Genomic DNA, 13713 nt, shown 5'->3' with positions numbered 1-13713 from the left:
GGCTAAAGAAGAGGAGCAATAGGTGGGTGATTTTATAATTTTTCAACCGTTGATTATTATGTACTTAAGGACCCACATATGGTGGGACCCATCTTGATGTATGTATTGTATAGGGAGGGCCCATAGTGGCGGGGTCCCTCCCCTTCTCACGTCTCTCTCTCTCTCTCTCTCTCTCTCTCTTTCTCTTTCCAATGTATTATGGAACCCACTGTGATGCATGATCCACGCCGTCCCATCCGTGGGGCCCACATCGATGGCGTCTAGTGGATAGGCCATTGCCTGTTCGCCCAGATAGATCTAGATGAAGGAAAATACAAATATTGGCTTAATGCGAAACACGGGCCCACTTTGATGGCACGTGTGGCCCACACATACATGGGACCCACCTGCCATGGAGACGTGTAGCTGTATAGCTACTGCAATCCAGACCGTCCGATAAAGGAAGTCTAGAGCTGGACGTTGATGTATATATGTTATATAATATAATAATATATATACATACATATGTATAGATATATATATATATATATATATATATATACACACACACAGATATATACTAATATAAATCTGGTGGGCCACACGTGGGACCCACCAATGCATGGGTTTTGTCCACCGTCCATCTGGACTAGACCCTGTAGATGTTTTGGATCCACACCGTCCAGTGGTTTGGATGGTGGGGACTACTGTGATGTATGTGTTGTATCCTTTGTGTCCAACCGTTTTGGGACCAGGGGGCCCACCCCACATGTGTGGTATGTGTGGGGGGTGGGACTCACCTTTATGGATCTATTTCATTAACGCCGTCCATTTCTTCGGGACCCACCTGTTGTGAGTGGTTTGACTGGTGTACATTTACACCAACTATTTATCTGCTGTATTAAGCGTCAGCAAGTTCTGTGACCCCAATCACGAGGTATGTGTACGTCCATACCATCCATCCATATATAACTTGTGGGGTCCACCCACACGTGCTGCACGTTTGGGTTGGGACCCACCTTGATGTTTATATTCTTTATCTACACCGTCCATCTGGACGGTGCTGTGGGATGTACCCTGATGTATTTGTTTCAGCCATGCCATCCACCTGTTTGGGGTGTGGGCCCACCCCACACGTGTGACACGTGTGGGCAGGTGGGACCCACCTTGATGTATTTATTCTATCCCCACTGTCCATCTATATAGGACGGTGGGTGTGATCATGAGGTTGTGTTATGTCCAAACCGTCCGTCCATTGAGGACGGGGACCCCACCACCATGATATATGTTTTATCCTTGGCATCCATCAGTTTTCAGGCCCACTAGAGATGTGTTTTATCAGGCCCATTTGCTGATTGATTGAGAGACCCATTGGCGCGGCCCATTAGTGCGACCCACATGATGTATATGAAGCCTATTGGCGCGGCCCATTGATGCGACCCACTTGATGTATATGAGGCCCATTGGTGAGGCCCAGTGATCCGACCCATTATGATTTATATGAGGCCCATGTGATACAACCCATTATGATGCATACACGGCTCATGAGTGAGGTTGGATGTGATGTATATGCAGCCCATGAGTGAGGCCCCATGTGTTTTATTTACGGCCTATGTGCCGAGACCCATTGTGATGTATGAGACTCTTGTGTAAGTCCCATTATGATTGTATGCGGCCCATTGAAATTGTATGCGGCCCATTGTATTGTGTATGAGGCCTTTGTGTGAGGCCATGGGCCTACTATATATATTAGGCCCTATGAAGGTCACTCCTTGGGAGCAATGTTAGTTAAATGTTCACATTGATGGGTAATGAAGGTTAAATGTCCACATTGTGACCTTCCCTTAGGCCTTGTTAGGCCCATTTTCACTGATTTCGATTGTTGAGGCCGATTATCGAGGCCGATTCTGATTATCGGGGCTGATTATCGAGGCTGATTTTGATTGTCGAGGCCAATTATCGAGGCCGATTCTGATTATCGGGGCTAATTATCGAGGCTAATTTCGATTGTAGAGGCCGATTGTCGAGGCTGATTCCGATTATCGAGGCTGATTTCGATTATTGAGGCTGATTTCGATTGTCGAGGCTGATTCTAATTGTTGGGGCTGATTATCGAGGCTGATTATCAAGGCCAATTGTTAAGGTCGATTATCGATGCCAATTATGAGTCTGTGACAGCATAGCATTATGATACATGCCCATACGCATCATCTGCATGTTTGATATGAGATGTGATTGACCATTGCATATGTCATAGGGCAGGTTGTTTATGGGACTCCCTCAGAGGCGGAGTTGCCCCACATAGGCGCGCGGTAAGCGCAGGTTTGATGCATGACTGGATGGTATGACTCATGTATCTTACATTTTGGGATATGACTAGTGTACACACTAGCGACATCAGGGCCATGGCCTCCACCGGCATGTCGTTGATGGCCAGATGGGACACTAAAAATGTTTGATTCTAGCATAAGGGCACCATAGATGTCCCTGTGTGAAAATTTCTAAACCTCCATGGCTAGGAGACGCCCCAACGTCTAGACTGAGTGGATACATGAGTGCCCGATTACCGAATACCAGTAGGCTATGTCTCCCATTGTGTCGTAGTCGGTTGGGAAAGTATTGTGGCCTTACCCTTCTGAGGGTAGTGGGAATAGTTAGGCTGAGTTTGACCAGCTCATAATTGGGTCCGCTATCGACGTGCCAGGTAAATATTGGCTGACTACTGGATAGGCGGATAGTGAGGTCTCTTACACTTGCATGGTTGCGCGTCCAGTGGGCGGCGATTGCATGTAAAGTGTACTAGACCCTGGTGATGATTTCAGAGATGTACAGTACTGATATGTGGACTTATTGAGTGAGAGTTGCATACTCAGTATTTTACTCATTCATTCATTTATTCACTATCCACTCGGGCTGGAGGTTCGTAACTAATTGATATGTGTACCTTCGCAATGGCTAGGATTTCGGTTGGGGCGCGTGACCAACCTAAGGTCAGGAGTTTATCACATTGAGTCTATCTATCTAAATTTAGGTATGGAACTAGTTTGGATAGAAGTCCCTTGTGATGGACCTCATAGTAGTTCACACCCTAAGTAAATGGTTGTGATGTAGTAATAATCTTGGTAAGACCGAGGTCGAATCCACAGGGATTGAAACCTGTACGTAATCTGAAACTAAGTAGAAGTAAAACTAGAGTGAGATGAAATCTAAATCAGGTAAAAGGAAGGGAATAATTGTGAGTAAGTTAATTAAAAACTAATAAAAATAAATGTGGGAACTAGGGTGCCAAGGATCCACTTGTAGCAATTGAAAAGTTACCTTGCATAATTCAAGGACACAACTGGAATCAGAGTCCTATCTTATCCATTTGGTAAGAAGAGATTTGTCAGATCTCTTAACTTCTCATGGATCTAATTAACAGATAAGATTGGTGAAGATTTGGAAGTGATCCCATTACCTAACCATGCCTAGGAAACGATGGCAAACAACAGCAATTTACTAATCTCACAGCCAACAATAAGAGAATTGTGAAGGTTAGGAAGGATTTCGTCACCCTACCATGCCCATGGGACAATGGTGAACAATAGATCTTACTAATTTCACAATCTCAATTCAGGAAAAAAAAAGACATATCAAGCTATCGCAGATCTATTGTTATTTGAGTCATAACAAACCATTAAAAACTAAGAATATACTTTCATAAATAACTAGAATCCATAAGAGTTGAACAAAACATGAATTAAAACAAAGCGACCATCCTAATCACGCTACAAGCTTCACCTCTTAGCCCTAGCTAAGAGGTTTAGCTAACCATAGGTATGATTAAACTAAATCTCAAAAGAGAAGAAAAGAAGAAAAAAAACAAAACAAAAATAGGAAAACAAAACAAACTCTCTCCTTTGCTTCACGTCCTAACCGAGCTTCTCTCCCCTTTTCCATGTCCCAGCCTATTCTTTTTATAAGGATGAGTTTAGTCGGCCGGCTTTGGGGATCCTTGCGTGCGTAAGACCTATTTACGTAGTAACATATTGAGTAACTTCGTGTCGGTAAGAAACTGCGAACGTGGAACATCTTTGACGTCCAATCTTTGTTGCTTGAGTTGATTTTGGATGGCCGATCACATGAATGGTTTGGATCTTCATGCGGCTGCCTCAAGGTGGAGGACTGAAGACGTCAGTGGAGTCGGTTACGTAGCAAAAGCTGGAAATCTTTCGCAACAGCGTGCGAAGCAAAAACAAGACGTAACATTCTTGCGTTAGGCCCAGTTCTTGGGATGGTAGAGCAGATGATTGCAAGATTTGAGTCATTCAGACTCCTTGGTGGCGGATGTCTACCCCACAGAAATGCTTTTAGCGGTTCAGATCAACGAAACGATCATGATCTTGATCTTGGAATGAAGGTGAAACTCCAATTTTTCCGGACACGTGCTGGCTGTGGACGTTCTTGCGTCGATGCTTGGTGGGGCCCATTTACATTGTCTTTTGAGAGATCCACTCCGTCCACCAAATGCACATCGAAAACCCAGTAAGAAATAGCTAGTTTAAGATTGGATTCTGTGTGTCCCACAGAATATTGTACTCCGCTGTCCATCATGAGTTTGATCGAGACTTTCCCGTGTGTGCGCGCATGGGTGCAGATGGTTAACATGGTTTCGACCTTCCCGAGCTCCTTTATAAGATGGATGGCTTAGATTGACCCTTTTAGCCATGATGGTGGCCCACTAGCTTCCGCGGTCCGTTCGTTTGCGTAACAGAGGAGACGACAGTTGTCGTTTTTGAAGAGGCACGAGTCCAGGACGGTTTGACCGTCCTAGAGTTGCCGTGCACACCTGGTGCATATGTGCATGGTGCACACCCAACTTAGGTGGGGTCCACGGTGATGTATAATGAAATCTTCTTCATCCATCTTCTTCCCCTTCTAATTTAAAGGGTTGAGACCAAAATTGAAGTATATCCAGATCTTGGGTGGGTCCCAAATCATTAATTTATGGGCTTATCTATCCATTGGGCTGCTTCCCCAAGGATTCAATGGCTGAATTTCCACATGTACGGTTAATATATAGTCTTTAGGCTACGTATGGAGTTTCGAGCTGAACGGATGGTGGAAACCCTATGATCTTGTATTCTGGACCAATTTCGGGCCCGTTTAATGTGAATGGTGTGATTTTCTCGGATCTCTGGCATGTAAATTCTTTGATCTCAGACCCATGGAGTCCTTTGCCTTGGTAATTCTAGAGCGTCAATTCCATACATTTAACATCTTTTTTAGTTCACGCTGATAAATCTACCTTGCAATTAAGCATGATTAAAACAGGCCGTTAAACAGTATCATGTTCGTAAATCCATGCAATAACTGAGGTCTGATATGTAATATTTGACCCTCAACACAACCCCCAACCAGCATCTTGCTAGTCCTGAGCAAAGTATGCGAAAAATAAGTTGAGATTTACGGGACAATTTCTATAAACTCTAGTGATTTATGAAAAATAATCCAGATCCTAGAATTCTAAGATTCATAAATGTTGAGCATTACTATTTGCTGCACTCAAGCGCATGGTAAACTTCATAATCAAGTTTAGAGTATTAATCCATCAATTAGAAAAATTCTAAACATTGAGTTCCATGGGTGTATAGTGTAGTCTCAGCTTATCATCATTAAGAGATTCAATTGTTGATTTCATGATAACATTGATGATCAACAAGAGAATTCATTATAACCAAAACTCAAACCAAAACTTGCCTCACAGATCATCTTTTCATTCTTCCAGCTTTTAATTTTTCCATTAAAAGTAACGCCAAGAAGGGGAATCAAATCCTCACATATAGGGAGCAAACCTATGGTGAAGACCGTACACCAAACCTTTTTCACATACCATCTATGGGGAATCAAATCTACACTTATAGGGAGCAAACCTATGGTGAAGATTATTCGCCCAACCCTTTTCAAAGGTATCTATTTTTTTTTCTTCAATTGATCATGACGGGCAAATTTTCCAGGCCGGTTCCTTACATGCTTAGTAATTACCAAGTTAACCCTTCAATATCAAACTGAAACTTTAATGTGAAAGCGAGATGTGACATGTGAAATCATGACTCAATCAATGTTTACAACTTCTAATTCTGGATTAATAATTCAACTTAACTGTGAAATCTAATAGATACTGAATCCAAGAGTCATAAATTACCAACATTACGTATCTTGAAATTCTAAGTGCCTTAGATGGCTGTCAAAATCACTTCAAATTCATAAGAAATTCTAGAAAAATTAAAAATTTTCACAATTTTTGCTCAAGACCAAGAAAACACTGATTAGGTTTCCTAATCTCCCACCCCCAACCTAAAATCTACATTGTCCTCAATATAAAAGATATGAGCATGCAATGTACATGGGACAATGAAAGTAAATAAGAAGTGATTGGAAGATAGTACCTGGATAACGAGTCGAGAGAGACTATCCAACATGAAAGCAGGTCAGCAAGAGAGTGAAAATAACTAAATCACACTATCTAGAAACAATGTAGGAAGCAAACTAACCTAATGGCATAAAACCATCTATCCTAGAACAACATAAAGCAAACTACCCTAGTCCTATGAAAATAGTAAATTCTAATCCTCAACTGTGAAAGCACGAAAAATCTACTCAATTATACATCCAGGTTCTTCTGTTGGCCAATATCTTGGTAAATTTCTCAGAACGTTTTTCAACAAGATCATCCAAAAGCCCATTTTACAGTAAGCTTAGATGTCTTGAAGCGTAAATGTCCAGAGAAATTGAGGGACCTCAGCATAAAGTTTTCTTTTAATCGTCTGAAGTGCCCAAAGTTTATACGATTAACCTGTGGCAAATAAAATTTTAAAGTTAGTACACCATGATGAATCAGAGACTAAAAGTAGATGAAATTTAAAAAAATTTATAGTAGGTGGTGTAGTCTCAATACACGTCGAAGTTTCACTCTTTAGTTCAATTTTCAACTCCTCCTCCTTTAATGGTAAACATTCAGGATTTGAGAGAGGAGGTACTTTAGAATAAGGGTTCTCTCGGTCCGTGACAACAACCAAGGTATTGTCTTGCGATGCATCCACTATTTCTTTTATTATGGGATCGATTGAATTTGGAAAGTGTGCCAAGCAATCATCCAAAGAGTCGAAACATTCAGTTGAAAGGAGTTCATTCATCCTATTGAGATCTGTGCTTATATGTCAAATAACTCCTTTATCTTCTTCGAGAGTAGAAATGAGCATACTCTCTTGTTTGTTTTCAAGGTGAGATGAAATTACCACTGGGTATGTCTCTTCTTGACCTAAATGGGCATATTCTAAATCAAAGGGTAAATGTTTTAGGTCAAGCTTTGGTGGCTTGAGGTTAGAATATAGAGGCATGACATCAGTTTGGGGCAATTCTTCAAATTGTGGCCTCCACTGGTTAACTTCAAGTACCAGCGCAGTATCAAGCAAGGCACACCTCTCCCTAATCATGTCATCATCCAAGTCATGGGAGTGTGTCAGACACGTCTCTAGAGGGTCAGAGGATAAGGTCAAAGGCGTTCTATCTTCCACGAAAGAATCAATCATGTTAATGTCATGGAAATCATCATCATCCTCTGAGTTTCTGCCATTATTGAAAAAGATGTTTGACTCCAATGTCATATTCTCGAAAGACATAGTCATGACATCATTCATGTAATTGATAATTGCATTTGAAGTGGCAAGGAATGGGCGATAAAGAATGACGAAAATCTGAGTGCTCATATTATTGATGGGTTTGGTGTCCAGGATGATAAAGTCTACAGGGTAGTAAAATCTATCGACCTGGACCAATACATCCTTAATTATCCCTCTTGGTACACGAATAGAGCGATCGACAAGTTGTAGTGTGGTTGGGGTGGGTTTTAATTCACCTAAACCTAACTATTTGTATACCAAGTAGGGAATCAGATTGACGCTTGCTCCCACGTTAAGAAGTTCATGATCAATTCGATAATCCCTGATTACACATGATATGGTTGGGCTACCGGGATCTTTAAATTTCTACGGTACATCTTGCTTCAGGATGACACTCACTTTCTCCGTCAAGAAGATCTTCTTTTGAATACTCTGCCATCGTTTGGTCGTTCATAGGTCTTTCAGGAATTTGACATATAAAGGTATTTGTTTTACGGCATTAAGTAGAGGAATGTTGACTTTCACTTGTTTTAATACCTATAGAATATCTTGAGAGTTAGAGAGAGGTTTTGGTGCAACCAACCGTTAGGAAAATGGAGCAATTGACTTCTCTAGAAGTTCCGGTTCTAATTTTTATGGGGAATCACTAGATCCATCATTGTTGTCCTCTTCTGATTCCTGAGGGCTTTTGGGCCTAACTGGAAGGGTTTTATCAATAATCTTCCCACTCCTAAGAGTGGTGGTGGATTTAGTGTGCTCTATTTGATTTGAAGAGCTTGGGTTGCCAACTTCATATTGCAGCTTTGGATTGGGAAGAGGTTAAGCTGGGAGGCTCCCCTTATTCTCAATTATGTTTTCAGCCTTAAGTCCTTGTAGTGTTTTGTTAAGGTCTTGTAAGACTTGTAGCATACCCTGATTGAAATGATCTTGCTTTTTAAAATGTTTTAAAATCGGATCCTCTTGAGGTTTCTCTTGTTATTGTTGTGAAGTTTGATTAAAAAAACCTTGAGGGGTAGCAGTTTGTCCATTCCTCCAACTGAAATTTAGATGATTTTTCCAGTCAGGATTATACATATTAGAGGTAGGTCCATTGAAAGGTCTTTGATAGTTATTTACGGCATTGGCTTGTTCATTCAATACTTCTCGAAAGGCAAGTATTGTAGGATAATTTTCAGTTGTGTGAATGTTGCAATTACAGATGCTACAAATAATTTCATTAACCTTATCATTCTTTCCTTCCATGGCCTCGAATTTTCTTATGAGATTAGTCACTTTATAATTGAGATCATCCTCTTCTTTCAAGAGATACAATCTGCCTTTCTCCTTAGATTGAGTCGGCCTAGACATGGTGTTCGAATTTGGGTAATGGTCCCATGATTGCATTTTTTTAGTAAGGCTATCAAGGTAATCACATACCTTATCGACATCTTTATTCATGAATTCTCCATTACACATTGTCTCGACCAATTGGCGCATGAAAGATGTCAGTCCATCATAGAAAAAATTTGTAATGCGATAAGTTTCGAAGCCGTGTTGTGGGCATAAACTGACAAGATCCTTGAACCTTTCCCAACATTGGAAGAATGTTTCATCCTCCTTTTGGGTAAAGTTCATGATTGCTTTTCTAAGGGTAATCGTTTTATGATGTGAAAAAAATTTCTTTATAAATTCTCTCTGCATATCATTCTATGTGCCAATGGATCTAGGACACAGTGAATGTAACCATGTCTTAGCCTTCTCCTTCAAGGAAAATGGAAAGAGTTTCAGCCTGACTGTATCCTCAGATACGTTAGGAAAGTATAAAGTAGCTATGATCTCATCAAACTCTTTCAAATGTAAGTATGAACTTTCTGATTCCAGCCCATGGAATTTAGGAAGGGGTTGGATAACCCTTGGCTTGATATTCATATGTCCTAAATTTTCTGAAAAAATCATGCATGAGGGTTACTCACCCCCGTCGGTTGTAAATAATCTTATAAAGTACGAAGCGGGGGTGCTTGATGCACCTCATCCTCATCCTGAGTGTCCTCCACCCTAGGTGGAGGGAGTTGATTTGCGGCCATTACTACAACTAACTCTGATGATCTCGAGCGGTGTCTAGTCCTATGATAGACAGTCAGCCCCTCAACTAATCCTCCTTCGGTCAAGAGACGTCGAGTGTTATCACGAACCTACTTGGGCATGAAACACTCGCAGCCCTCAATTTAGATTCTAAACCTAGACCTAAGAGGAAGAATAGAAATGAATTCTAGAAATAAAGAGGAAAGATGGAAAGAGGTTACCGAATTCAAAGTCCTAAGTGAAGATCCTGCAAACCAAAACAAACCAAGTTAGTATCTAGGAGATAAGACCTAATCTAAAAAAATAGAGAAAGTAAAGAAATTAGGACGAAGTTACCAATTTAGAGGATCTATCAATGACCCTACAAAATAGGAAAGTTAGTTTTAAAAATCAAATAGAAAGAAAAATCTAAAACTAGAGTTGGTAAAATCCTAATCTTAATCTAATTCTAAAACCAATTAATTTTAGAGAATCGTAGCCGTCAGTCCCCGGCAACAGTGCCAAAAACTTGTTCACTTGCCAAGTATAGGGTTGTGATGTAGTAATAATCTCGGTAAGACCGAGGTCGAATCCACAGGGACTGAAACCTGTACGTAATCTGAAACTAACTAGAACTAAAACTAGAATGAGATGAAATCTAAATCAGGTAAAAGGAAGGGAATAATTGTGAGTAGGTTAATTAAAAACTAATAAAAATAAATGTGGGAACTAGGGTGCCAAGGATCCACTTGTAGCAATTGGGAAGCTACCTTGCATAATTCAAGGACACAACTGGAATCAGTCCTATCTCATCCAGTTGGTAAGAAGAGATTTGTCAGATCTCTTAACTTCTCATGGATCTAATCATCAACAGATAAGATTGGTGAAGATTTGGAAGTGATCCCGTCACCTAACCATGCCCAGGAGACGATGGCAAACAACAGCAATTTACCAATCTCACAGCCAACCATAAGAGAATTGTGAAGGTTAGGAAGGATTCCGTCACCCTACCATGCCCATGGGACGATGGTGAATAACAAATCTTACTAATTTCACAATCTCAATTCAGGAAAAAAAAGACATATCAAGCTATCGCAGATCTATTGTTATTTGAGTCACAATAAACCATTAAAAACTAAGAATATACCTTCATAAATAACTAGAATCCATAAGAGTTGAACAAAACATGAATTAAAACAAAGCAACCATCCTAATCACGCTACAAGCTTCACCTCTTAGCCCTAGCTAAGAGGTTTAGCTAACCATAGGTATGATTAAACTAAATCTCAAAAGAGAAGAAAAGAAGAAAAAAAACAAACAAAAATAAGAAAATAAAACAAACTCTCTCCTTTGCTTCACGTCCAAACCGAGCTTCTCTCCCCTTTTCCACGTCCCAGCCTATTCTTTTTATAAGGATGGGTTCAGTCAGTCGGCTTTGGGGATCCTTGCGTGTGTAAGACTTATTTACGCAGTAATATATTGAGTAACTTCGTATTGGCAAGAAGCTGTGAACGTGGAACATCTTTGACGTCCAATCTTTGTTGCTTGGGTTGATTTTGGATGGCCGATCACATGAATGGTTTGGATCTTCATGCGGCTCACTTAAGGTGGAGGACTGAAGACGTCAGTGGAGTCGATTACGCAGTAAAAGCTGGAGATCTTCCGCAACAGCATGCGAAGCAAAAACAAGATGCAATGTTCTTGTGTTAGGCCCAGTTCTTGGGATGGTAGAGCAGATGATTGCAAGATCTGAGTCGTTCAGACTCCTTGGTGGCGGACGTCTACCCCACAGGAACGCTTTTAACGGTTCAGATCAATGAAACGATCATGATCTTGATCTTGGAATGAAGGTGAAACTCTGATTTTTTCGGATGCATGCTGGCTGCGGACGTTCTTGTGTCGATGCTTGGTGGGGCCCATTTACATTGTATTTTGAGAGATCCACTCCGTCCACCGAATGCACATCGAAAACCCAGTAAGAAATAGCTAGTTTCAGATTGGATTCTGTGTCCCATAGAATATTGTACTCCACCGTCCATCCTGAGTTTGATCGAGACTTTCCCGTGTGCGCACGCATGGGTGCAGATGGTCAACATGGTTTCGACCTTCCCGAGCTCCTTTACAAGATGGATGGCTTGGATCGACCCTTTTGGCCATGATGGTGGCCCACCAGCTTCCGCGGTCCGTTCGTTTGAGTAACAGAGGAGACGACAGTTGCCGTTTTTGAAGAGGCACGAGTCCAGGACGGTTTGACCGTCCTGGAGTTGCCGTGCACACTTGGTGCATATGTGCATGGTGCACACCCAACTCAGGTGGGGTCCACGGTGATGTATATATGAAATCTTCTCCGTCCATCTTCTTCCCCTTCTAATTTAAAGGGTTGAGACCAAAATTGAAGTATATCCAGATCTTGGGTGGGTCCCAAATCATTAATTTGTGAGCTTATCTATCCATTGGGTTGCTTCCCCAAGGATTCAATGGCCAAATTTCCACGTGTACGGTTAATAGATAGTCTTTAGGCCATGTATGGAGTTTCGAGCTGAACGGATGGTGGAAACCCTGTGATCTTGCATTCTGGACCAATTTTGGGCTCGTTTAACGTGAATGGTGTGATTTTCTCGGATCTTTGGCATGTAAATCCTTTGATCTCAGACCTATGGAGTCCGTCCCTTGCTTTGGTAATTCTAGAGCGTCAATTCCATACATTTAACATCTTTTTCAGTTCACGCTGATAAATCTACCTTGCAATATAAACATGATTAAAATAGGTCGCTAAACAGTATCATGTTCATAAATCCATGCAATAACTAAGGTCTGATATGTAATATTTGAATCTCAACAATGGCTCACAATATTATGTACTATCATTCCAACTTCACACTCCAGCTTGGTCATTTCATTTGCTTCACATATTGCATTACATCCATGGCATATAGTATTCTGGATTGCTACGTTTTTGCATTTATATGACCTAGATGAGGTTGATGACATTCCTGGAATCGTCAGGATTTGTATATTGTATTGCATTCTCAGTATATGATATTGGCTTATTATGTTTTTGCATCATATAGCCTGGATAAGGCTGATGATAATCATGGACTTACCAGCATGTTTCTGCATTACTTTGATATTGTACAATTTATGGATTGCCATACTCTGATATTTGTGTGTTTGACACTTATCTTACGCACACACTTTCACCACCCTCTAAGCTTTCTATAAGCTTATGCACGATAGATGTGTACATGTGGCATTAGGTCGCAGTAGCGTTGAACGTGGAGTATGCAGCGGATTTTTAGAGCATATGATTTTTGATATTGGTATATTTTCCTTTCAGCACTATATTCAACTGTTCATATTAGTGGATATGTGATGATGATGTTGCCTTTGTGATTTGGGTAAACTTGTGGTTATGCTTATTACGAGTTAAATGTACGTTGGAAAATCCTACTTGTAGGATCCCAGGATTGGAATCTGACATATGGGCGTTGGGAGCCAAGAATGGAGTACTACAGAGGCTGTTGGTACTGGATTTGGCTGTCAGGAATTTTGTGAGTCAGGTTTCCGAGTTTGGAGTGTGACAAAAGTTGGAATCAGAGCATAACTTAGGAATACCTGAGGATAACATCACATATCTATCGATAGCTACCCTTTACTCTATGATTGTTGAGAACTTAGAATGATTAGATCCCTAAGTTCGAATAACTTAAAAACTTTCTAATATAGCTCCCTACCGTTGAGATTATGAGACTGCATAGTATTTCAGTTCAATTGTTTCTGACTAGGATCCGAAGATCAGTGGGGTCACCATTTTGTTGATGAGGTGTCTTGGGAGCGCAAGGCTGAGATTCGTGGGCATTATCCCCATCTCTTGGGTGTTTGATGATGTTGGTATGTTGTATTCTGATTATATCTATAGCGATAGGATTTCCCTCATTGTGAACTCTGTATTGGTTGTGTCATGTTTTAAATTTTAAGGACAAAATTTTTATTAGGAGGGGAGAGCTGTGAGGTCCGTATCCTAGACTGTATC

The 13713-nt window shown here is 40.8% G+C and overlaps 1 non-coding gene across 1 annotated transcript; it reads left to right on the top strand.

Annotated features, from left to right (window-relative positions):
• The first annotated feature begins 9165 nt into the window (after window positions 1-9165).
• On the top strand, window positions 9166-9272 carry LOC131241666 (small nucleolar RNA R71). Its single transcript, XR_009169224.1, has one exon. It is a non-coding gene; the product is annotated as a small nucleolar RNA R71 (small nucleolar RNA).
• The last annotated feature ends 4441 nt before the right edge of the window (window positions 9273-13713 follow it).

The sequence above is a fragment of the Magnolia sinica genome, chromosome 3 (genome assembly GCF_029962835.1).
Source record: "Magnolia sinica isolate HGM2019 chromosome 3, MsV1, whole genome shotgun sequence".
NCBI classification, from domain to species: domain Eukaryota; kingdom Viridiplantae; phylum Streptophyta; class Magnoliopsida; order Magnoliales; family Magnoliaceae; genus Magnolia; species Magnolia sinica.
This window is presented reverse-complemented; position numbering and strand designations above follow the sequence as displayed.